Here is a 27,268-nt window from a genome sequence, read left to right as displayed (position 1 = left end):
CATAGACAGTGGATAAAACAGAATTGGTGGATCAATTGGCCTATTTCTGTGCTGCAATTTTCCTCCTAATTCTCTACGCTACACACCAGTCTCTTTGTCATCCCTCTGAATAGGATTGTCAAACTCATGCTGAATGGGAGGGCTAGTTTATACAGTGCAGACTTGTGCACTAGAAGAGCAAAGAAACAAAGAGTAATTGTCCCCATAAGTCTGGGTTGGATTCTTGCATAACTTTGAGTTAATCAAAAATAGAACATCAAACAAAGTGGTCTCCAGTATAGTTTCCAAAGTAAGCATCAATCTTTTATGGCTTTTAAGAAAGTGGACCTAGTTCACTGAATTTCGATACAAGTTGAGCTAATACACCCTGTAAATCACTCACAACTCACACCACCCATGATATGTAGCTTTCCAGAAAAGACAAATAGCAAGAAATGCCCAAAACAAATCTCCTTCCACAATCTTTTTAGAAGAGCGTGGTTCCCTCCTCTTTGGGCTGACGGATAATGTCTGGGAAATGACCAACCTCTGGACTACGGTTCTAAAGGTAAATGTTGCAAGGCTTCCAGAAATTGAGCACATGGCAGGGAATCAGATATAGCATTTCCATAATTCTCTGCTATGCTCTATCTGACTTCAGTACTTGCAACAGATGCCCCAAATGGTCCACTTCCACATTCTTCCTTGTAACTTATTCCATCTGATTTCTCTTCATATTTCTAATTCCTTTATCTTGGACTTTTGCCTGCTGGTCTTTGGACCTATCACCATTGTGGATGCCTTTCCTCTGTCTGCGCCATCCCTCTATAATCAGGGAAATCTTCAGTGAAGTCAACTGAAGTATTCTCTTTCCAAGCAAAATACCCCCAACTTCTTCAAGCTTTCACCTTAAATTCCTGATTAACTTGGTTACTCACCCCTCTACTTCCTGTAAGTATTGGCACACTCATACTGATATTGGCATACTCCTTGGGAATCCCCTGCAGATATTGACATACCCATGGAGTTCCCATTTAGGCATTGGCATACTTCTGGGGGATCCCCTGCAGATATTGACATACTCCTGGGGTTCCCATTCAGACATGGGCACACTGCCGGAGGATCCCCTGCAGATATTGGCAGGCCCTTGGGGAATCTCCTGCATATGTTGACACTCTTATGTGGTTCCCTATTCTAATACCCAAATTTCTGCAGCAGCTACTCAAAGGAAAGCAGTGTTATCACTTCAGAGAATGGTTTTTATTATCTTACTGCTTAGAAACCAAGTGATGATGAATCAATGAATGACCAAATTCTTGAGAAGCTGAGCACACCACCCTGGAAAGACAGAAGCATGTGAACTTCATCAACTCCCCTTGAAAGGCCTCATGAACTAACCATTTAGAGTGTGTGCTAAAGTTGCTTACAGGACTAATCCCTCAAATAGAACAAATGCCCCAAACCATCAAAAATGGTACATTCACCCTGAGAGTATAGAATAAACAAATGGATGGGAAAGGAACATGATTCCATGATGTGCTCCCAGGGGATAGGGCTTCATGCTGGGCCATGACTTCTCAATGACCTCCTGTGTCACGATGCTCTTCATCCGGCTGCCTGCGGGCCTCTGATGTACTCCAACGGGCAAGATTTTGAGGTAGGAGCACAGTTTCGGAAATGCGACTGTACTTAAGGAAATCTCTGGAGTGCAATTTTGTCACCTGTGCTCCTGACCAGTTTTATTTTTGTTGATATGCTTGGTATTCATGCCATTATTTGGCCTGTTGAAGCTGGAATTGTTTGAAATGTGTTTCTGATTGTCAAGAGATCCAGAATGAAGGGACACGGATTTAAGGTTAAATGCAAGCGATGTAGGACAGGGAGCAGGAGAGATCTTTTTTTTACACAAAAGGTTGCAATTCACTACTGGATTTGAAGGGAATAGCTTGTCAATATTTTAATAGATTAAATATGTGCTTGAAGAAAAGGAAATTAAAGGATATTAGAAAGCGAGTGGGCAGATGGGATTGAGACTATTGCTCATTTGGAAGAGGAACATCACCAGACTGGACTAAATGGCCCATTTCTATGTAACCCCTCCAGTTACAGAGAGAGAAGTAGAGAAAATTAGAAGTAAAGTGCTTCAGGATAGAAATTGAAATGGTGAATTATAGGAATTCTAAAGCAGCCAGAATACCCTGCAGTCTCCTACTGATTTTAAAGAATAGTCTGAAATTTTGTGCCTTATCAAATTGCGCACAACTTAAATTGACTGATTTGAGTCTTTTCTGTGCAGAGAATAGAAGCTAGTTCAAAATTTCCAGCTTCGGGGAGGTAACTGAAACTATCTGAAAGTATTAAATCCCCCCTGCTCTAGCAGAACTTCTCTTTCCTCTGCTATTATGAGCTATTAAAGGGACATTACTGATCTATTTTGATTTCCCAGGCAACCTGTTGCTCCCACTGTGTTTACAACCACCAGCAACCTTGGTCTGCCAGTATATCCTCCTGTTAGTACTGCTTGACCAAACTGTACACAGTAACTTCAACAAAAGTAGAATCATACAATACCAAAGGAGGGCAATCTTCCCATCATCACTGTGCTGGCTCTCTGAAAGAGTGACCTAATTAGTCTTACTCTCTCCCCATAGTCCTGTATATTTTTGCTTTACATACATGTGCATGTATTCTTACAGTAATAAATCATGCCATACCTGATCCATTGTTAAGCCAGTAGAGGACAGTACAGCACTGCTTGTGAACCTATCTCAACACACTAAAATATGTAACAACATGAGAACTTTTGCAAAAAGACAATTAGCCCCAATAATGAGTCAAATCCCAACTTTCTCGAGAAATGTATTAAAGCTGTGCTTAACACTCTAGGGATCTCTCCTAGCACTGTTGGTTCCCAATGCATGGATCTTGAAGGACCAGTTGCAAAACAAGGGTTCTTTTATATATATCAGACCTTCCTGGTGAGTGGTCCTGGTGAATTTTGACAACTCACAGTGCAGGTCTATTACGGTGCAGGTGTGTTATGGTGCAGGTGCAGGTGTATTACAGTGTAGGTGTATTACAGTGCAGGTGTATTACGGTACAGATGCAGGTGTGTTACAGTATAGGTGCAGGTCTATTACAGTGCAGGTGTGTTATGGTACAGGTGAAGGTTTATTATGGTGCAAGTGCATTATGGTGCAGGTGTGTTACGGTACAGGTGCAGGTGTATTACAGTGTAGGTGTATTACGGTGCAGGTGTATTATGGTACAGATGCAGGTATGTTACGGTACAGGTGCAGATGTATTACGATGCAGGTGTATTACAGTCTAGGTGTATTACGATGCAGGTGTGTTATGGTGCAGATGCAGGTGTATTATGGTGCAGATGTATTATTTGCAAGGTATAAAAACAGCTCTTCCCAGGTGAATTATCTGATATTTTGCTATCGATTTGGGCAGCCCTGAAGAAAGTTCTTCCCCCTGATTTCCTCATTTTTAACTTGAGCCTCACATGTTCCCTCTGGGAAGAATTTGACCAAATCAACCGTCAGTTTCCTTCTTTTCTTTCCTTCCATGGGATGTGGGTGCCTCTGGCAAGGCCAGCATTTGTTGCCCATCCCTAATTGCCCTTGGCTTCCAGGCCATTTCAGAGGGCAGTTATGAGTCAATGACATTGTTGTGGGTCGGAGTCACACATAGGCCAGCAGATTTCCTTCCCTCAAAAATATTAGTGAGCCTTGGAGCCTGACGACCATCTACAGGAGCCAAGAGAGAATCTAACCATTTCCCTTTAACATTCTACTGTAATATGCCTTTAAGGGATAGCAGCATGACATAACTAGAAGGGAGGTGTATCATGCGATCCAGTCTTAGTTTCATTTTTCTTGAACAGAGCACAAACACACACACGCAGCTCTGTTGCTGATATCTTCAAGCTTGCTATCCATGTATATCTGTTCTCATGTGCCTAGTCTCAATAAATGAACCCACAATGTATTTACACAATCCCTTATGAGTGATTAGTGCTTATATCATTATAACAATACGACAATTACCATTGCTGAACCCCCACATCAACATCCTGGGGGTTACCATTGACCAGAAACTGTTCTGGACCAACCATATAAATACTGTGGCTACAGGAGGCTGGGAATTCTGTGGAGAGTACCTAACCTCCTGACTCCCCAAAGCCTGAAAACCATCTACGGGAGTGTGATGGAAGACTCTCCACTCGCCTGGATGAGTGCAGCTCCAACTGCATTCAAGAAGCTCGACACCATCTAGGACAAAGCAGCCCGCTTGATTGGCATACCATCCAACATCTCCAACATTGTCTCCCTCCACCACTGACAAGTGCAGCAGTGTGTTCTATCTACAAGATGTACAGTAGCAACTCACCAAAGCATCTTCAACAGCACCTTCCAATCCCTTGACCCCTATTGCCTAGAAGGACAAGGGCAGCAGGTTCATGGGAACACGACCACCTACAAGTTTCCCTCCAAGACAAACACCATCCTGACTTGGTACTATATCACCATTCCTTTACTGTCACTGGGTCAGTATCCTGGAACTCCCTCCCGAACAGCATTGTGGATGTAACTTAACCAAATGGACTGCGGTTCAAGAGGTGGCTCACCACCACCTTCTCAAGGGCATTTATAGATGGGCAATAAATGCTAGCTCAGCCAGCAACACCCATATCCCATGAATGAATAGATTAAAAACAACCCAGCCTTCCTTAAAATCAGAACATAATATTATTGTGATTTATTGTAAAAAATAGGTTAATAGTGGGGTTTGGTTAGTTTGTCCGTGTGTGTGTCTGTTTGTGTGTGTCTCTGTGTGTGTGCCTCTGTGTGTGTGTGTGTGTGTGTGTGTGTGATTTAATTGAATTAGAGACAGCTGGTCCGGACTCATCAAAAGAAGCTAGGTTTGAAATGCTAAATACATGAACATGGCTGAAGTCTTAGAATGTAAGGTGAGGAAAATTTACATTTTTAGATAGATCAGGACAGTTTGAATTTCATAGAGAAGCTAGGCTAAGCAGAGTGCTTATTTTTCCCAAAGGATACCGACAATATTAGCACTGTGAAAAGATTTATATTATGAGAAAGGTAAAGTTCCAAAGATGTATAGGAACAATGGGATTTACATTAAAAGGGAGAAACATTTATAAAGGAGAGTGAGACTATGTGTCAGGGAAAGCATTGTAAGATCTACCAGAAGTGTGAGAAGCTTCCAGTGTTTGTGCATTAAGCTGCTGTCTACAGAAACTAAAGCTGGGAAAAGCCACTTTGAATTCTACTGTCCAGGGTATTGCATTGACTTGCCTAGATCTGTTTAAAACCTAATTGTTTTTACTGTTGCCTTAACGGGAGTGTAACTGGAAGCCAGATTAATTAGGGGTTTTAGGAGTTAAAGTAATAATTTGTAGACCTACATGTGTGCTTGAAATCTTTTTTTTTGCTAATAAATGTTTAATTTAGTCTTCTAAAAAATCTCTGAAGTCTTGGTGGACTTATTACTTCTGAATTCAGGGCCCGCATCTCGAAATAAATACAAATTGCAAAACTGTTACGATTGCATGATCAAGTTCCCCTCGTGGATTTGTTCTGCCTGGCACACATCACCTGCTGCATCATAACACGAAGCTAGTAATCAACTTGATTTCCCAGTCCCTCTCCTAGCTCCAGCACTGTCTGCACATTCGACCAGTTTGTAATACAAGTCATTGACATAAATTAGAAATAATTCAGGATCCCAAGACTAAACCCTGTGACTCAGTGCTCTCTTCACCATCCGCATGCATACCCCATACTCCAGCATTAATCCCTGACCAGCACATGTTGTGTTCTACCATCAACCCACCCATTTCGAAGTTCTACCCTCAACCTGCACTATTTTGGATTTTTCTCATACACCCGGGCCGGAAAATCCTGTCCATAGACTTATGAGTGGTAGGTTATCAAATGAGAAGGTGGTTGTGAGCTGCCTTCTTGAACCACTGCTGTCCATGTGGTGTAGGTACACCACAGTGTTGTTAGGGAGAGAGTTCCAGAATTTTGACCTCGTGACAGTGAAGGAACAGCGATACATTTCCAAATCAGGATGGTGAGTGGCTTGGAGGGGAATGTCTAGCTGGAGGTGTTCTCGTGTGTCTGCTGCCCTTGTCCTTCTAGATGGTAGTGGATATGGGTGTGGAAGGTGCTATCTAAGGAGTTTTGGTGAGTTCCTGCATTGCATCTTGTACATGACACACACTGTTGTCTCTATGCATCGGTGGTGGAGGGAGTGAATGTTTGTGGACGGGGTGACAATCAAGTGGGCTGCTTTGTCCTGGATGATGTCTAGCTCCTTGTGTGTTGTTGGAGCAGCACTCATTCAGGCAAGTGGAGTGCATTCCATCACACTCCTGACTTGGGCCTTGTAGACAGTGGACAGGCTTTAGGGGGTCTGGAAGTGAGTTTCTTACTGTAGGCTTCCAAGCCTCTGACCTGCTCTTGTAGCTATAGTATTTATATATCTAATCCAGTTCAGTTTCTAGTCAGTGGTAACTCCCAGGATGTTGATAGTGGGGGGATTCAGCGATAGCAATGCCACTGAATGTCAAGGGGTGATGGTTAGATTCTCTCTTGTTGGAGGTGGTCATTGCCTGGCACTTGTATGCAACTATTACTTGCCATTTGTCAGCCCAAGCCTGGATATTGTCCTGGTCTTGCTGCATTTGGAAATGAACTGCTTGAGTATTTGAGGAGTTGCGAATGATGCTGAACATTGTGCAATCATCAGTGAATATCCCATTCCTGGCCTTATGATGGAAGGAAGGCCATTGATGAAGCAGCTGAAGGTGGTTGGGCTGAGGACACTACCCTGAGGACCTCCTGCTGTGATGTCTTGGAACTGAAATGATTGACGTCCAACAACCACAACCACCTTTCTTTGTGCTAGGTACGACAACCAGCCCCAGCCTGGACCCTCTATATCAGGGAATACTATGTATCTGGAAAGCAGGGATTCCAAAAATTGAATAATGATTTGTGGCATTCAGCAAGCCTCAATATACAATTGTAGTTTGATTTTTGAGCAGCCATTTACAGATGAGCAATCTTTCCTGATAGGTATGCTCATCATAACATAGATGAAATTAGAAAGCTGGAACAAAATAAACAGAATACATGCAGTGGTTCGAATGACTTACAGAATAAAAAGCACTCACGACATTGGCTACTATAATTTCACTTATAGATGTTAGAGGCTTCTCAGAAAAGTGCTAAGTTAGGACATCTGACATCAATATAGGGGCTGGATCTAGAAAGATTACATATTGGGCAGTAGAGATCTTTGTAGTAATCACTGAGTCCTCATCCTCCAACTAACTCTCCTTCAATGACTATAAGACTGGCTTTTACACACCATTCTGTCAAATGTTTGACTTTGCAGACTTTATAAAGTATCAGCTGTGGCTCGAGTACTCTTGCCTATGAATCAGAGATTGTGGTTTTAGATGCCATTCTGAGATTTGAGTACATATAATTTAAGCTGATGCTTCAGTGCAGCACTGAGTGATGCATTGTCATTCAGATGAGATGTTAAATTAAGGCCCTGCCTGCTCTGTCAGGTAGATGTAAGTGATCCCATGGCACTATTCCAAAGAAAAGTTGATGCCATTGCAAATATTAACCCTAAACCAACAACACAAAAAAATCATTTTCGTGCCAACAATTATTATTATATTGCTTTATGTGGGATCTTGCTTTGCAAATTAGCTACAGCATTTCCCTCAATATAACAGTGACTACAGTTTAAAAGTATTTCATTGGCTGTAAAGTGCTTTATTGAGGTTGTGAAAAGTGCTATGCAAATGCTCTCATTCTTTGGGTCAGGGAGCATGCAGCAGTCACTTTTGCAACCCTTCCACTGTGTTTAATTGTCACACTGCTTGCCCAACATACAGTATTGGAATAGCAGAAATTTCCTCCAACTAAATATTGGAAAGACTGAAGCAATTGTCTTCGGTCCCCACCATACTCTTGATTCCCTAGCCACCAACTCTGTCCCTCATCCTGGCAACTGACTGAGGCTGGTACAGACTTTCCATCAAATTGGTGTCGTATTTGACCCTGGCATAAGCTTCCAACCATGTGTCTGTGCCATCACTAAGAACACCTATTTCCACCTCTGTAACATTGCCCAACTCTGCCCTGCCTCAGCTCATCTGCTGCTGAAACCCTCATTCATGCCCAACTGTTACCTCTAAATTTTACTATTCCAGCACAGTCCTGGCCAACCCCCTACATTCCACCCTATGTAAACTTGAGGTAATTCAAAATATGCTGCTGCTACCCTAACTTGCAGCAAGTACAATAATCACTCATCCCCCCCCTGTGTTCCCAGTGCAGACCCTACAATGACTCCCGGTTAGGCGACACCTCATTTTTAAAATTCTTATCCTTGTTTTCAAATCCTTCTATGGTCACTGCCTTTCCTGTCTCTGTAACCTCCTCCAGCCTCACAACCCTCTGAGATCTCTGTGATCCTCCAATTGTGGTCTCCTGAGTGACCCAATTTTAATTGCTGGCCATGACTTCAGCTGCCTGAGCCCTAAGCTCTGGAATTCTCTCCATAAAATCCACCACTTCTACCTTTACCTCTCTCTGCTCCTTTAAGATGATCCTTAAAACCTACCTCTTTGACCGAGCTGTTAGTCACCTACCCTATTACTATCTTATGTGGCCCAGTGCTAAATTTCTTGATAATGATCCTGTGAAGTGCCTTGGGATCTTTACGATACATCCAATCAGCACTCTCTTCTCATGCAGTATAAATTGTTGTTCCCTTTACTGTTTGTTGATCTTGCTGTCCTGATGAATGCAGGATGAAAAGCTTTGATAGTGGGCAGGGGAGAGATGCAAAACTAAACTCCTTTATTTTCTTGCCACCTCCCATAAGCAGAGGTGTTTTAATTTCTGAAAGAGGCTGTGGAGTGTTTCCCAAATTCTCTGTTTGTGAGGTCAATTTTAAAGTAACTCACAGGAAACTCTCTTTAGGGTGAATTAGAAGTATGATTTATTCATACATTCAAACCCGGGGAATGGTCACAACTTCATACACACACACAAGTACACAACAAGAAGATAGAAAGAGGAGTTTTTACAACTAGGGATAAATTAAAAGAAAAAGAGCCACAGATGTGGATATCAGTGCAGTGGTTGCCAGAGTCCAGAAAATCAGATGCCAGTAAGGGTTCCTTCATGGAGGAGTTACAGGTCCAGGCGGGTTCAGCTAACTGAAGCAGGAGTTGCAGAATTCTTTTAAAGTTGATGGTGACGCAACAAAATAAAGTTGGTATACAGAAACATGCTCTGTTCAGCAGGCAATGGCAGGAATCTTCCAGAGAAACAGGCTTCGAGGAGGCTTAGATTTGATTCAGGCTGTTGGTCAGCCTGGAGTCCTGCTGTGCTGTTTGCAGGCTGAAGATTAAACAGCAGGCTGAGTTGCAAGTCCAGAAATGTAATATTAAAAATTTCCAAAGGCCAGAAGCTTAGACCATGTGATATTGCCCATTAATGAGTCAATTTCAGGCTAACAAGCAGTTTCTATGCCTCTCGTCAAAATCTATTGCTCACCTTAAGAGGTAGATAATGGCAATTAGCACCTCTACAGGTATAACATGTCTTGATAGCTCTCCATTGTTTTAGGACCAGGCTGGGGAGACAGATCGTCTGCGAATACCTGGTTTTGTTGATTGTAATGTGCTCTCACAATGAGAGGCATGAGATTCCACAAGGATGAGGGTTGAGCTTTTGTCCAAAGCTGCTGTTGGAAATTTCCAGAAACTGTAGCCAGCTTGTGATTCATGTGACTAGTAGCAGCCATCTTTTGGTTCAGGAAAGTCCACTTTTTAAATAAGTTAGAAGGTAAGGTTTCGACTTAAACAGTTTACAATCTCTTTCATGTCTTATGGATATATTAGAATGTCTTTATTCCAGCAATACTCAAGATCTGTACTACCAAATGACCATATGTATTACTGAGTTAAAGGCACTATATAAATGTAAGCTGTTGTTGATCTTACTCAGGTGTTTAATAGCCAAATCTTAAAGAGATGCCAAAGATAAGATATGTCCGCTTTTTTGCTTTTCCACATTAAAACCACAGGCTGCTGATGGCCACCACTCACCGCTCCCCCCACTTCTAATTCCTTTTCCCACTGCCCCCACCAGCAGAACTGTGCCTCGGACATTGCAAGCCAGCCAATCTTGCAATTCATCAACCCCCACCCCCCCTTCCCCCCAACACCACCACCCAATTCCCCCAGACAACGCCCTCCCCACAACACATACTCCACACCAGGAGCAATGAGCTAACCCTAGGTCCATCACTGGTGACCACAGCTCTACTGGCACTAAGCATTTAAGACCAGAAGTCCAATATGGCCCAATCCTGCAGCCGGCCTTGTTAGACAGGTGACCTGGATTGGGTCTCCAATTTCTAAACAGGCAGAACCCGATTTCCACTGCAGTTAGATTGGGGCTTTTCTGTGGAGTTATATTGCCAGTACAAAGAGTAAATTGGTCTTTGAGATCTGTCAATCCAATATTTTTGACATAATATTTTACAGTGCAGGATTAGGCCATTCAGCCAAACAGGTCTATGTTAATGTTTATACTCCACACAAGCCTCCTTTCTTCCTCACGGTTACTGAGCTTTCCCTTTCATCTTAGTAAGCAAATTTAGACTTTTTAACCTTCTGAAGAACCCAAAAAGCAAAGGTCACCATCAATTCCCATTAGTTGAACTTATTTGCATGACAATATATCTTGGTAAGGCTATTAAATCACTTCTGCATAGCAATAGATCTCCTATTTATCATACCTGACACTGATAACTTTTCAGTGGAAATAGATTAAAGGTTAACACATACTAAATTAAATACTCTGTGTACTGTGTTGTTCAGGCATAGTGACAACAGATCAAATACACGTTATGCAGAGGTAAGAAAATTAATGTGGGGAAGAGGCCAAGAACATTACGTGATGTATATTCTTAAAACCTGGATTTAACAGTATTGCAAGTATATAATTAAATGGAAGTTGGCACTAACTGGAAGAGATGGATGCAGTGAATGCTGCATATAAAGCATTGATTGGTTTGGGCCTTTTTCTATTTAGGATTTCCCGGCTTTTGTACCTTAGATCAACCTCCTAAGTGATTCTCCACTTTGCTGGGCTCCACTTCTATTACTGTGTAGGTAAAACATTCAGTAATGTACTTGGGACAATCAATCGGAAATCTTGGCCAATCACTTTTAAGCAAGAGGATTTATTCTTAGAAAGAACAAAATACCGTGGATGCTGAAAATCTGAAATAAAAACAGAAAATGCTGGAAAAACTCAGCGGGTCTGACAGCATATGCAGAGAGAGAAACAACGTTTAACGTTTTGAGTCCGTATGACTCTTCTTCAGAGCGGGTTTATTCTTATGTCTCCAAAAAGATTTCTAGTTCTTGATAAGTAATGAAATATCACCTAAGATGGAGTGGGAGGCGGGGGGGGGGGGGGGGGGGGGGGGGGGGGGGGGGGGGGGGGGGGGGGGGGGGGGGGGGGGGGGGGGGGGGGGGGGAGGTGGGCGGGGGGGTCTTAATTTAAGCAGCATTAATTTCTCCTCTCACCACTCATCTGTAAACAGAAAGGTGTTTTGATTTGTTTCCCTCTTTACAAGCGGTGGCATATTCCCCAACCCCTTGGTTTTCGTGCAATCCAATTTTCTATTAATAACCCCAAAGCAAACTTGAGATAGGATGAATTCAAAGGGTTAGTCTATTTGCCGTAACGTTGCCTCCACATTCAGGCAGAAAAGAGAGGGGTAAAGAAAATAAATATTTACAGTGCAGGGGCACAGAGGAAAAAAATTGTTTCACGTGGGTTCCAGAGTCCAGAATCAAAGCCCAGTGAGGTAATCCTTCATGGAGGTTGGCAGGTTGAAAATCGATGCTATATGATTCACATTTCTGATGGTGTTGACTTCACACAATGAGATTGGCACAAGAGATGAATCAATCTTGTTGGCAATAGTACAGAATTTCCTGCATAAGCAGTGTAGATGGGGTGAGGTGTTCAACCAGAACTCCTTTTCTGTGAGGCTGCTAGTTAAATGGTAAACAGCAGACTGAGTTTTGCAATTGAACAAGGCAATATTACTGGTTCCACAAGCCAGAGACCTATGTCACATGACTCCCACCTCTCCACACTGCTTTTGACAAGGATGTGTATCACTTGCCTGGGTTGCTGAGAATGTTGGATGTTTCAACTGTTAAGAATTGAAAGGAAGGTTGCAGAGCCCTTTGTCTTAGCAGCCTGAGTTATGAAATGTGGATGGCCTTTGCATATCTCTCTTTGGGTTTGTCCTGTGCAGCCCACAGGATCATTAGTAGCTCCCCAGAAACAACATGTGTGAATTTCCCCTATACTGCAAGGCAGCTCCTTTTGTTCAGGCGTCACAGACAGACATAGATTCAACCATTTTAAGAATCTTTGTTCAGCTTTAAAAATTTTAGAAATAGTCATGAGGGTATCTATATAGTTTATAAAAATATACATTGTGAGGTCTTAGACCCTCACAATAAGCAACTAATCAACAAGTGATTGTGTAACAAAGAAATTTGCACGTGTGTATTTCATACCTGTAGGACTCGCATTTGCATAGTACCTTTTACAAGGACATCCCAAAATGGTTTACAGCTAATTAAGTACTTCTCATGTGTTGCCACTATTGTAATGTAGGAAACAAGATAGCGATCTTTTACAAAGCAAGCTCCTATAAAGAGCAACAGAGGTGCAAGCGTTACTGCTGAGTCCTAGCTGACAAATTTATGAATACAACAGGAACTTTTACTCATTCATATGTCATAGGCGACCCTGACAAGAGCAGCATTTATTGCCCATCTCTAATTGGCCCGTGTTAGAAATTGAGGTGCAATTTCCTCCAATGTTTACCACTTCAGATTATTTACTCAAGGAAGCTCAGTCATTGAGGATGTTCAAAGGAGGGGTCGATAGATTCCTAGATACCAGTAGCATCAAGGGAAAATGGGGATAATGAGGGAAGGTGGCGATGAGATAGAAAGTCAGCCATGATCTAGTTAAATGGTGGAGCAGGCTCGAGGGGCAGAATGGCTTACTCCTGCTCCTATGTTTCTATATTGTCTAAAGTAAGTTTGCTCTGATTGGCTAACCTGTGGTCAGCGATGTGGCCACAGGATCCAAGCATTGGGTCCGTCAAAAGAGCTGGAAATATCCCATATTGTTGTATATGCTGACACAAAGCAGAGTAAATCAAAACTGCATCTGCATTGCAGGAATTGTGTTAATATCGCAGCTTGCTGTCACACTTATGAAGATGAGAAAATGATTGAAGTTTTCAGTTCAGTGCCCAAAGTGTGATTTTCATCCTGTCACATAATAATTATGAGATCTTAGTTCCAGCTGAATTCAGCAGCTTGCTGGCTCTCCTCATGGGTCTGCTGAAAAACTGCAGGCTGCTCAGAGAATGATTTCTCTGTTTTTAATGGAAACGGTCAAAGGCAAGCACTAGATTGCCGTGCTTTGGTTCCTGGTTACTGCACATCAATTCTCAACTTCATGTATCCTCTACCAGTTCACTTAGCTCCAGAATACTATATGCTTTGGTTGAATTTTTATAATCAATCAGCATTGTAATTGGATATTGCTGATTGAGCTCTGGAGGACCTTCGAGCAAGTATAAGGGTTTTTATTGAAGAGATTCAGGGTTTCTACTTGGTACAGGTTAATGGGATGAGGTTTCAACCAGTGATTTTAAAAAAATAAAAACTTTTAAAACTCAGTTTTAACATGTCCCTGCTCATGTTTCTCTTATTTTTCCATTCTTTATTTTTCATGTTAAAAATCTTCAAATCCCTGAGGCAGCCTCGGTGCCTTCAGGGGTCTTTGACTGAGCACATCCATGCGAATGGGTTGACTTCCGCATTTGCCCTCCTCCCACACAGCCACCCCCCTCCCCCGCCACCCAGGCAGCGCTGAGCATTTCAGCGCGCGATTCACGCTGGCTGGACGTTAATTGGCCAGTCAGCATGAAACTGCAGTCAGCGTCCGATTGCAGGAGCTGGACCGTTGACCGGCCACTCCCGAGACAACCCATCACATCTGCCCGATGTGTCCTGTAATCCCTGACACATTTTCCTTCTAGTGATGGCATGTGGATATCCCTTAAAGGCGTATTACAACAGTCCACAGCCCTCTGCGGTAAAGAATTCCAAAGATTTACTGCTCTCTCAGTGAAGAAATTCCTCCTCATTTCAGTATTAAATAGCCTACCCTTATCCTGAGATATTGTCCCCCTGGTTTTGGACTCACCAACCAGGGGAAATATCTTATTGTTAGGAATCCATATTTTCATGAACTATGCATATCTTGAAAAATTGGAAGGGCATTGGAATGTCAGGACACTTTCTTAGGAATTGAACTGGAGTTTTTTTAAAAGGGTTACAAGTTCACCTTGGACTGTGAGCAGCCTGCCTTTTCCAAGAAATCACACGACTTCAGCTAAATGTCCAGCAAAGCACTTGAGGAGGCGAGAGCTATTTGCTTATTTGAACTTTAATTACTTTAATTGTTGGAGACAAAAAACTACTAGCTTGGAAACCTGAAAAGCTGAGACAAGAGAGAGAGAGAGAGATCTCAAGGATTGATCCGGCTCTATTCTCCTCCCTGTTAAAGCTCCTTTGGAAAGAATGTCCAGACAACTCCTATGACCAGCACTCAATCTCCGCACATAGGAACAACTGGATCAACAGTATCAAAGCCCTTCAAATTTTATCCTTTTCTATAAAGTTTTCCAATTGGACAACCTCTGCAGAGACCTTATTTGTGTTGTCCTCAGTTTTCTGTGTGTGTTTATGAATGTGTGTGTTGAGTTTAGAAGGGGTAGGTAGTTACACTTTTGGACTACAAATTGTACGTTAACCAATTTTTTTCAACTTGTTTTAAGAAAGACATAATTAATTAAATGATTCTAACCTTATTGAAAGAAGCCTGGCTAAAGTCTCTTTTATTCTGGTTTTGACAATAGTGGAAGTAAACATTTGGCCATTTTGGTGAGTGAATTAAAGATTTACACTTATGGTGCGACCTGTAGAGAAACTGCACACTCCTCCCATCCTTGTCGTACCATTATCTATATCCTCTCTGTTATGCCCTGTAAGAATTTTATAAGTTTCAATGAGTTCACTCCTCATTCTTCAAAACTCTAGAGAATACAGACTCAGTCTCCTCAATCTCTCCTCTTAAGGCACTCGTACTATCCCAGGGATTAATCTGGTGAAGCCCCATTGCACTTCCTCTATGGCAAGTATGTCCTCCCTTAGATAAGGAGACAAAAACTGTGCACAATACTCTAGGTGAGGTCTCACCAATGCTCTATGTCACTAGAGCTAGACATCTTTACTCCTTTACTCAAGTCCCTTTGCGATGAAGACCAACATACTATTTGCCTTCCTCGTTGCTTGCTGCACCTGCATGCTGGCTTTTAGTGACTCATGAACAAGGACACCCAGGTCCCTTTGGACACCTGTACTTCACAACCTCTCATCATTTAAAAAATACTCTGCCTTCGTGTTTTTTTTTCTACCAAGGTGAATAACTTCACACTTATTCACGTTACATTCCATCTGCCATGTTCTAGCCGATTCACTTAGCCTGCCCAAGTCCATGATAATCAAATTTCTTCTCGAAATATACAGACAACAGCTAATTTCCAACAGCGGCAACGGGGCCTGGAAGTGGACGTATAATCCACTCCCGGGCAAGATAGCGTTTCCAACGTGATTTCATGCTGGATGCCAACTAAGGGCCGCCCAGCGTGAAACTTGTCTGCTCAATGGCTGGAAGGGCCAGGCGGGGCTTGGGAGACTGTCGAGGGCCAGGATCAATGGTGACCCAGTGGGGGATTTAAAAGCAGCAGAGGCAGCTCCCTGAAGGCTGCCAGAGGACGCGTTGTATCTTTGGAGTTGTGTTTTTCAGCTGCAGTGGCAGCTGCAGCTGCTGGGCACACCAAGCTGGAGGGCAAGTCCTGTGGGTACTCGGCCCCATGGTTCTTGGGTGAGTGCCTGGGAATCCTCGTAGAGAAGATCAGTTCTAGGTGGGACCTCCTCATTCCCAGGGAAGGCAAGAGGGGGTCACCGCACCTGACCAAGAAAGCATGGGCAGAAGCAGCAGCACAGTTCAGCGGCCATGATGTTCTGCAGCTCACATGGGTACAATGCTGCAAAAGGTTCAATGATCTGCTGCAATCAGCAAGGGTGAGTATCCAGTTGGCATGGATCTGTGTGGAGAAGTGTTAACGGCTGGCAACCCCCTCCCCCCACACCCCACCAGGGTGCTCAGGAGTGTAAAGAATCTGAGTGCCACCTGTCACTGACATAGGCGCCGGCCAAGGCGGTGAGCTCTGGCTGCTTGGCCTAATTGGTTTGCGGGTTGAGGGCCATGACTCGGGTGTGCCCTGCAAGGTGCCCCTCAGGTGGGGTTGGCCAGACTGCAATGGCGCTGCAGGTAGAGAGTGGACTTTCAGGAGAAGACGACCCATAACAACATCAAGAGGTCAAGAACAGGCAGAAGCCCCACTGCCCCCCCCCCCCAAAACCTGCTCATATTGACAAGGAACAAGATGGATGTCTTAGAGATGGCATGCACATGCCCATCTCACTCCAGCAGTCATGGAGAGGCAGGGATCTCTGACAAACTTAAGAGTGCAGTGCACAGATGTGAGAGCGTCGGAGTGTGTAAATGTTGTTGTATTGTCTCATTTGTAATGGAAGCCTCAAACCTAGAGTCCCCATTGATCATTGAAAGACGTAGCACCATGATGCAGATCTCCATTGTCTCACCAGCCTGCCCAGCATGCACAGTGACAGTGTGGTGACTAATACTAGTGACATGTTGCTTTTCTCCCTTAGAATTGCCACCTAGGCAAACGATTACAGGACCCTGTTCATCCACTCTTGACACTGGAGGACTAATGCCCACCAGATGCATCTGCATCAACCCCCTCTCTGCACCAGGCACCAGTGCAGATACCAGCACCTCGCAGGGCAATAGATCGTTGGCACAATGTTGGTGCATAGCAGTGAGGGCACGGTATACTCGCATGAGGAGCAGGTGGAGGCAGAGAGTGTCCAGGGTGCCAGCAGCCGGAGGACTGCTGGAGATCAGGACCATGCTGAGTCCGAGGCAGATGATGAGCCTCTGCGGTCATCCATTAGGTGGCAAATGCTGGCTGTCCAGCAGGATGTGCGGGAGAATCTGGCAAAGATTCCTGAGGGTTTGCGTGCTGTGGTCTCTGTCATGGAGGAGACCATGCGGAGCATGAGCCTCAGCACTGAGCGCACAACCTCCTCCATTGAGAGAGCGGTGACTCATATGGAAATTCAGCTCCAGGGACAGAATCAGGGGTTCCGGGGTTACACTCAGGTTTGCAAGCCCTCAAACAGGCAATGATTTCAGGAGGTCATGGCCAATGTGAGAAATGGATGAGGCAACTAATATCTCTGCTTCGTATCCGTCCAACAATAGCGAGCAGTGAGGTCCAGGTCGACCTCATGTTGGCGTACAAGCTTCTTGTCGTCTCTGTGGTCCCTCTCAGGGCACTCTGAATGATGGCAGCAGCTTCCCCCACCTTCTGCCAATGACTATGGCATCTGATGAGGGCTCGATGACTGAGGAGTGCCCAGCCATGGCGCTGGACTCTCCCTCCCAGACGGGGCCAGCACAGGCTCCACTGGCCAGAGGATGACCGCCAAGGTCATCAAGGCCAACAGGACATCAGGGTCAGCGGGCTGTCTTCAATGGCACTGCCAGTGAGGGGACAGGTGGTGGGGGTAGGGGTGGGATCACCAAGACACAGACCCCAAAAGCAAGTTTAAGGCACCGTGAGCCCAAGAGGGGCTTTTCACGAATGATCTTCTGTTCTGCCATGTTTTGTTAATTTGTTTACTGTTGTGACCATTAACACCTTATATTGTTATGTTCCTTGAGTGCCAACATGATATAAATTTTGCTTTTGTCTTAATGGCCTGAGTATGCTTCACTTGTTTGTAGATGCAGGGCACGCCAGTATCTCATGCTGGATGTGAGTGGCTCTAAACATTATTGCACAGGCACTGAGTGGTCTTGGGTTCACTGGAATGGGTCATTTCAAACACCCGGTAAGGAGGCAGTACTCACAGCATGGGGTGGAAGCAGATCTTTGGCAGCCTAGCTGAAGGAGCATTGGATCAAGGCATCCCTGGTGTCCCTGCCCCCCTGAAGGTCTGCCTCCATGGCCTCACTGTGTTCTTCCATGGGCTCCTCTTCTGATCCACTGGAGTCATCGTCTATGGCCTGTGGAGCTGCCTTAAGATCCTCTTCCTCCAGTGAGTCCCCCCTTGCCAGAGCCAGATTGTGGAGAGCACAGCATGCAATGACTATCCGTGACACCCGCTCTGAAGTGCTCCACTTGAACATCAGGAATTTGAATATCACCTTCAGCAGGCCAATGGTCCTCTCAACCAACACCCTTGTGGAGACATGACTCCTATGATACCCCTGCTCTGCTTCTGTTCTTGGGTGGTGGAGAGGTGTCATAAGCCACCTTTTCAATGGATAGCCCTTGTCACCCAGCAGCCATCCATCCATCCAATCAGGCTGGATCCATGAACAGCCTTGGCACCTGGGAGTGTTGGAGAATGTAAGTATCATGGGAGCTGCCAGGGTACTTTGCACAGACTTGCAGAATTTGTGTGTTGTGGTCACAAACTATCTGGATGCTCATGGAGTGGAAGCCCTTCCTGTTGATGAAGGCACCCGGCTGACCCGCTGGCGCCTTGATGGCCACATGTGTGCAGTTGATTGCACCCTGGATACAGGGGAACTCAGCAATCATTGCAAACCCTCTGGCTCGTTCAGCCTGGCTGGCCTCATCCATCCAGATATAAATGCCAATACCTGCCTAAACAGGGCATCAGTCACCAGCTTCACGTAACTGTGGACAGCTGATTGGGAGACTCCACACAGTTCCCTCACTGAGCCCTGGAAAGAGCCGGAGGCTTAGAAGTTGAGAGCCACTGTGACCTTCAGAGCCACACTGTTGGAGCTGATCTCAGGCCCAATCATCTGACAAATGGAGGTTACAGTCTTCCTGGAGCAGTGGAGCCTCCTTTGGCACTGCATTGAGGTAGCTGCATCGCTGCCTGTAAACCCTGGCAGCAGGATAGTGGCGTCTTCTGTGGCCTCTTCTGCCTTGGCCTACCTGCTGGCCCTGCACCCCCTGTGCCTGCACCTCTCCTCACACAGGTCACTCCTTTGGACGCTGTCGAAGGACATCTGGCCTCCTCTCCCTTCTGCCCCTCGCTTCCTCCTCAGAGGAGATCCCACTAGTGGAGTAGACTATCCACATTGCCAGAGAGACAGAAGGCTGTCAGGTGACTGGAAGGGTCCACATGGTATAAACCTTCCAGGGGCCTTGGAGATACCAATGAGTCCCGAAATGAAGGCTAGCAATGCAAAGACTGAAGATCAAAACAGAGATAAAGCTGTCAAGTTTCACAAAGCAAACAGCAGCAAAATATCTCCTAAACTCCTCATTAACTACAATGGCAATGCTCCAGACCCTTTTTACCCAACCATAGGATGAGGTTTCATTAAAAGCGGGTTCCCCGCCTGCCTGTTTTGCCCGTGCAAGGAGTGCAAAATCGCACAGGCAACATAAAATCTTGCACAATAGGATTTTTAATGGCCTTGATTGGCCCTTTAATTGTCGGTGGGCGTGGCTCTGACTCCTGAGTGCTTAGATAGAATGCTCTTTCAACGAGCCAGTGCAAACTCGATGGGCTGAATGGCCTCCTTCTACACTGTAAAGAATCTGTGATTCTGTGTTTCAATAATGTGCCTCAGCCCATATCTCACAAAATCACACCCTACTCCTTTTCCAACACCAGCTAATCTAAACGAAAATGAAAATTCCATGATAATTATTACTGATTCCAAACCAATGCCAAGTTGTGGATCCACCGCCGCTATGAACTGAGTTGAGATTGTCCAAACATGAGATGAACACAGCCCAGAAGAAGAAACTTGTCAGTGTTTGCTGGATTCAAACCCAGAGCTGAAAGGACAGTACACTAACTGGCCATGTGACTTGTTCTCTAAGGTCCTGGACTTAGAATCGTACAGAACCGGAGGATGCTACTTGACTCATGGTGCCTGTGCCAGCTCTTTGAAAGAGCTATTCAGGGTGACATATTTTGAACGATATGTTAAACTGAGACCCTGTCTGCCTTCTCAAGTGAACATAAAACATGCCTTGGCACTACTCTGAAAAAGAGTCGTTCTCTCTTGTGTTCTGGCCAATATTTGCTCTTCAACAAAGATCACTGCAGAAACAAATTGCCTGGTTATTATCACATTGTTTGTGGGAGTTTGTTATGTGCAAACTGGCTGCAATATTTCTTATATTACAACCGTAACGACACTTCAGAAACTTCATTGAGCGTAAATCAATTTTTTTTTTGTTATTTTTCTCTCTGCCCTTGCCCCATAGCCCTGTTAAAATGCAGACTGAGTAAAGCAGCCATTTGCATGAGCTATCAGAGGAAATGCTGCACATTTCAAAGATCCCTCACTAGCGTCTAGTTGTCAATCTGATTCCCATCTCTCAAAACAGGAGCTTCAGTGAAGATAACTATCATTTATCTTGCTATATTTATTTTCATTGCAATCATTATTGGCTTCTCACAATGTAATCCTGGATTTTTAGGAGCTGAGCATGTTGTCCGTGCAAAACACATTAATTGTTGTTTTATGCTGGTGGAGAGGAAATCCATTTGTCATGGTTAAATTGTGTTTGGAGCACGCAAATCATTTTAACTGCCTCCACCAGAATAATATGTCATCATCCTGGCACATTTTCTCTGTGGATTACTCGTTACTTTAAATCAGTGGGATGGATTACAAACTTCCAGGGGTGCCCAGTATATTGCTTGAATCTGAAATTGTCGCTCCAGGAATGTTTGGGTCTTTAGGCATCATTAAGTGGAAATTATGTCATAAAAGGTATAAAGACTCAAGCAACTGGATGTTGGGTGCTCGCAGACAAGATAGCCTGCTGTCTTCAAACTTCCTGAGCGTGCTGCAATTGGCAGGGCAGCCCCTTTATCTTCAGGTGGTCCTCAGTTCTTTGGAAGTAGGTCACAGAATCATATAGCACACAAGGGGTTGGCTTGTCGGGCGGGCGCAGCGGGCAGGCCTGGTAGCAGTCGTGAAACTGACCACCGCCCGCGATCGGGCCCCGACATCGATTTCACGCTGGCTGTCCAATTAACGGCCAGTCAGCGTGAAACGCGTGCTACAACGCGGAGCGCTGCCAGAGTGGGGGCGGGAGGAGGGCGAGCGTGGAAGTTTGCGCATGCACGTGGGTGCGCTCAATGAAAGCTCCCTGAGGCACAGAGCTGCCTCAGGGAGCTGAAGATTTTCACGATCAAAAATAAAAAACTTACAAATGTTAAAAGCATGACTCTGTCACATGAACAGGAACATGTTATAAATGAGATTTAAACATTTTTAAAAAATTTTCAATTCCTGTTGGAAACCTCAACCCGCCTGTAAGTGAGGTTTCATAAAACATCCAGAACCCGAGCAGTTGGGCAGACAGTGAAAAATCCAATTTAATTAATTGATTAAGGGCCTTGAAAGGCCTTTTAGTTGTCGATGGGCAAGCTACCACCTCTCGTGCATGACTGCCAAATGAAATATTGCAAGAGTGAGTGATGACATCAGGACACTTGGCCACCATCATCGCACACTATTTTACTCTCGTTCGGGTCGGGTGTGCACCTGTCTGACGAGAGAAAAGTTCTGCCTGAATCCATTCAATCAATTGGGCCTCTTTGATTCCAATATTTCCATTCCCCTGATTACTGCCCATTACCTGCAATTTTTCAAATATATATGTAATTCTATATTTTTTAAACTTGCCACTCAATCAGTTTCTACCATCCTTTCAGGTAGCACTCTTCAGATCGCTGAATAAAAATTAATTCTCCTCATCTCTGCCCTGCTTCTTTTGCCAGTAATGGATTGTAATAATGTACAAAGGCAAATTAGTAGCTTGAACATTTGGAAAAGCAATATTAGTGTAGTTCTTCTCCACTTAACTATTAGAAGACAGTAGATGAAGAAGTCTCTTGACTCCTTTGATCTTTGAATGCCAACCTTTCCACTACAGCCTTTTATCCTCAAAAAAGCAGGTAATCAACAAAATATCAGTTGTCTCAGCTGAAAGATAACAATCCTAATAATGCGGCACTCCTCGAGCATTCTACTGGATTGATATACCTAGGTAGATGCTCAAGTTCTGGCCTGGTACTTAAAGACAGAACTTTCCATAGCATCACGTGGCTCATGTAGGTAGCTCTCTTACTTCTAGGGAAGAGGATTGTGGCTTCAAGCATCACCCCAGAGATTTGAGTACGAGGGTGACACACCAGCACAGGACTAAGAAGGTGCTGCCTTTTAAACCAAGGTCCCATTTTCCCTCTTGGGGAAAGATCCCGTGACACTATTTCAAAGGAGAAATGGGGGATCGTCCTGGTCAATATTCATCCTTTTACTTATACCACGATGATCTGGTCATCATGATATTGCTATTTGTGGGATGTGGCTGTGCACAAATTGGCTGCCATGTTTTGGACAGTAGAGCAGTGACAACACTTCTAAAGCGGCTCTAAAGCACTTTGGGAAGTTCTGAGATTGTGAAAGGTGCTATATAAAGCCAAGCCTTTCATCTTTTATTTTTAAAGATAACAACGTTACCAACATTGTTGATTCTATACTCCAGCATGCCAAGTGAGGGAATGATGCTCATCAGAATTGGAGGGGTACAAAGATCTTGGAGGGTTGCAGGACTGGAGGAAGCAACAGGGATAGGGAGTGGTGCAGCCATGGAGGATTTCAGCACAAGGATGAGAACTTTAAAAACCAAGGCAATGCTGGACTGCGAGCCAATGAGCACAGGAGTGCTGTGTGAAGAGGACTTGGTGTGAGTTAGAGCTAGGGTTGCCAACTGTGATTAAATGTATTCCTGGAGATTTCATCATATGGCTTGCCCCCACTCTCCAGCCATTCGGCAGTCAACACATCCTTGCTTGCGACGCACTGTCTTCCTACGCCATTTGGAAAGCAAAGAGACTCATTACCCGATTGGATGATGCTTGACAATCAGCCTTTTTTCCCCCATATTTTCAATAGTTTTATATCTGTTAAGGAGAACTGTTCAAAGAAATTTTTTTAAAAACTATCTTTTATAACATCTCAATGATTTTTCTCCAGGGTTGCACACAGCAGTGTCCTGGAGATTGATCTTCAATTCCTGGAGACTCAAGGCCAATCCTGGTGGGTTGACAACCCTAGTTAGAACACGGGCAGCAGAGTTTTGGATAAGCTCAATTTTTGGATTAGCTGGGGCTCTAACCATAGCTGTTAGAAACTAAAGTGTGATGTTAACCATCAGACCTGTAATGGTTAAGCGTGATATGGATAACAGAGGACACAGAAGGCAACTGCATTGCTCTAACTCCTTTCTTGAATGAACGTGGTGAATTCAGCACAGGCTAGGAATGGTAATCCGGATCTGTACATCTTGAAATTGCATGGACACTGTCCTTATCTGCTAAACCTGCAGGTGGAATGGTGTGGATAAATTCAGATTTTCAAATTATACAATGTTTAATATTCCTGACAGATACCATTCTTCAAAGGGAGTAAGGGCTGGAGAATTGGCAGTACATGTTCTGGTCCAAATTCCAACCCGTGCACCTTCCAAACATGAAGGGATTATAGAGCATCAAGTATACCTCTTTTTGGTTCCCATATCACACTTAACTTTCAAGTAAGTTAGAAACTAGTAGGCATTCCCCTTGGAATACAGCATGATCTGGAGAAAGACGATAGGCCATGCAAAGCAGGACAAGTTACTAGAAGAAGGAACAGGAGGGGAGAAGTGCTCTCAGCTGAGGAGGTTAGGGATGCCTATACTTCAGTAACAACATCCTCACTGTAATCTGTCACCAGCTGCTTCCTTAGAGTAGGACAAGGGGAACGTTGCCATGAATTTTTATGTATTTGTCTCCCTTCAGGCTGGACCTCCAGATACTTATCTTGTTGTTTGTTATCCATGGTTCTGTAAGGGGGGGTGGTCACTGATATTTTTCTGTTAATGATAGCTAATACATTTATTCTACCTTACCAGAGATAAGCTGGAGGAGGGGAGTAAGTGACTTCTCTAGCTTACGATGATGAGGGCACCATTGACTGCACAGACATCACTTTGCTGGCATTGCATGTTAACTCTGCCATAGGGCGGAACCAAAAGGGATTTCACTCCCTCAACATCCAGCTACTGTGTGGCCATAGACAGTAAATGATGCAGCTCAATGCCCAGTATCCTGGCAGCAGTCATGGCATCTTCATTCTGCAACAGTCCACTGTGCCAGCAGCACTTGAGCCACCATGGCAAGCCGAAGGGTGGTGACTGGGTGAAGGACTCTACCACTGATGTCATGGCTGATGATTCCAGTGTTCAACCCATGCACACTATTGCAGTATGAATACAGTGAAAGCCAAGCTGCCACACAAAATGTGTTACAGCAGCCAATTGGCTTGCTAAAACAATCAGATGAATTTTTACTTGCCTGAACCATCGAGAACAGGGGTGTGAAAACTTGGGTGTTGGCGGGGGGGTGGGGGGTGTGCAGTGGGAGGGGTTTAATAGAGTGGGCTGCTGATTCTAGATCCCAGATGGGAGGTGAGGAGGAGGGGAGGGTGCCGGTGGGAGTCAGTTGTGGGGAGAAGTCGGATGCTTCAGTCAGGGCAAGGGGAAAGAGGCCTCTTTGTGAGGGAATGGCAGAGGGCCTGAAGGGGACTGGGGAGGAGAGTAGATGGCAGTGTGTAAAAGTTGTGAGATGTTTGCATGAGGTAATGTGTGTACGAGTGTGAGGTAAAGCAAGTGAATGTTAGAAATGATTGCTCAAGGTTGTTAGTAGGTGTAATGAATGGAGCAGTGTCTGAAACTAGTGGTACAAGTTTGCTGGTCATGACATTCCAAGATACATTCACTGACCTTAACCACTTGTCTTTTATCTTTATTCTTTCATGGGATGTGGGCATCGCTAGCAAGGCCAGCATTTGTTACCCATCCTAATTTCTCTTGAACTGAGTGGCTTGCTAGGCAGGGCAGTTAAGAGTCAACTACATTTCTGTGGGTCTGGAGTCACCTGCAGGCCAGATTGGGTAAGGATGGCAGATTTCCTTCCCTGAAGGACACTGGTGAACCAGATGGGTTTTTATAACATTCAGTGATAGTTGCCATGGTCACCATTACTTTCAATTCAAGATTTATTAATTGAATTTAAATTCAACCCATGTCCCCAGAGCATTAGCCTGGGCCTCTGGATTACTAGTCCAGTGATATTATTGTTACACCTTGTGTTGAGATCATTTAACTTCTTGTGGCATCCAGCTCCTCAGTGCTCCTGGCATTGATGGTTATCTGCTCCCAGTGCCTTCTGAGTATGTATCTGGAGGGCCACCTGCACCACCCCCCATTCCCAACCCCCTTTCTGGTTATAAGACATCACTCCTGCTTCCTACTCTTCCATCAAGGCCTCCAATGCTATGTCCAAAAACCTAAGGGAGTCTCCTCTCTCCTGTGCTGTACCATTTTTCACTGTCTCCCATGTGAGATTCACTCCCTGCATGACTGCCCACACCTGTTTCTGCCAAAATGCAACTCCCCTTTAAGGGACGCAGGCTATTGGTGCTAGCAAGTTACACTTTTGGACCCCTTGCTGATGGATGTAGCCAATAAACAGTGTAGCTAGTGCTGGCTGCAGGTAGTAATCATTCAAATAATCAGACAGCACAACATTGGTGCTGTTTGTATTACAGTGAACAGGCATGGATTAATCCCATATCGCAATTCTCACACCCATTTTCAGGGCCATCTAATTTAGCTGCTTAACATTTGAAAAATAAAATAAATATTTCTTTTTTTAAATCGTTGTTCTTTGTTTCATAATAATCTTGGATTTCAGCATAATATCAGTCTGGCCACCTGACCTTTTGCAGTTTCATTAGTTAACAATGAGGCTGGAATGTTTCTGTAAGGTTCATGTTCCCGTCATTTTCACTGATGCATTTTTAATTTTTGTAGAAGGATTAGTTTACAGAACTAAATAATTAACCTTTACAACAGTCGGCTGTGATTTCTCAGGAATTGTTGGTGCATTTTTACAATTTGGGGAAGGTGTGAAACGACGGGGTCATGTCCATTCAGCTCCACCAAAGTGGGGAACACCACTGGTTTTCTAGCCTTTCACTCGAATTCCATCTCCCCTCTTCCACCTAGAGGGCAAGTCATAGTGGGAGCTGCAGGACCATCAGGAATCAGTAGCTCCGCAGTAACTCATGTATTTTCTGTAGATCAGTTTGAACAGTGGGTGTTGAATTACTGAGCGTAGGAAGCATGGGAGACAGAACCCACTCTTTTTCTCTGCTCTATCAGCTTCCTCTCTGGAAACCAGTCCTGCATTGGCACCTGCACACCATCAAGGAACTGACATGTGGATTTTGCCAGCTAGCTCCAATCTGAGCTACAGAAACACCAAACACAACACCTGCTAGCTTCTGTCATTTGCTTGACTTTCTTCCATCTGCTTTACCTGCAGTAACACAGTTCTCATTTATATTAATCGCATGTGCATAATGAGTCATTGATAACAATTACTCACAGTAGCACAGGGTGCAAAATTCAAATTATATGCACCACCCCCTTTCCCCTAGTTTACATGGATGGCTGGGCAGCCATGCCCCATTGTCCTTAAGAATTGAGAATGTTTTTTTAAATGGCACATTCTAAAACATTTTTTCATTCCCTGGTTGATAGATATTTAACAGAAAGAAATGTTTTGAGGGAGGCATTGGTTAGTGCCTGATGGTGTCAATTGAGGCTCAGTCGATAACACTCCTGGCTCTGGTTCAAGCCCTACTTCAGAGACTTGAGTGCATCGACGGCCTCAATGCAGTACTGAGGGAGTGCTGCACTCCCAGAGGTGTCATCTTTTGAGGGAGGCAGTAAACTGAGGCCCTGGCTGCCCGGTTAGATGGGCATAAAAGATCCTGTGGTGCTATTTCAAAGAAGAGCAGAAAAGTTATCTCCAGTCTCC

Source organism: Carcharodon carcharias, chromosome 25 (assembly GCF_017639515.1).
Source record: "Carcharodon carcharias isolate sCarCar2 chromosome 25, sCarCar2.pri, whole genome shotgun sequence".
Classification (NCBI taxonomy): domain Eukaryota; kingdom Metazoa; phylum Chordata; class Chondrichthyes; order Lamniformes; family Lamnidae; genus Carcharodon; species Carcharodon carcharias.
The sequence above is the reverse complement of the archived record's forward strand: the minus strand, read 5'-3'. Positions refer to the sequence as shown.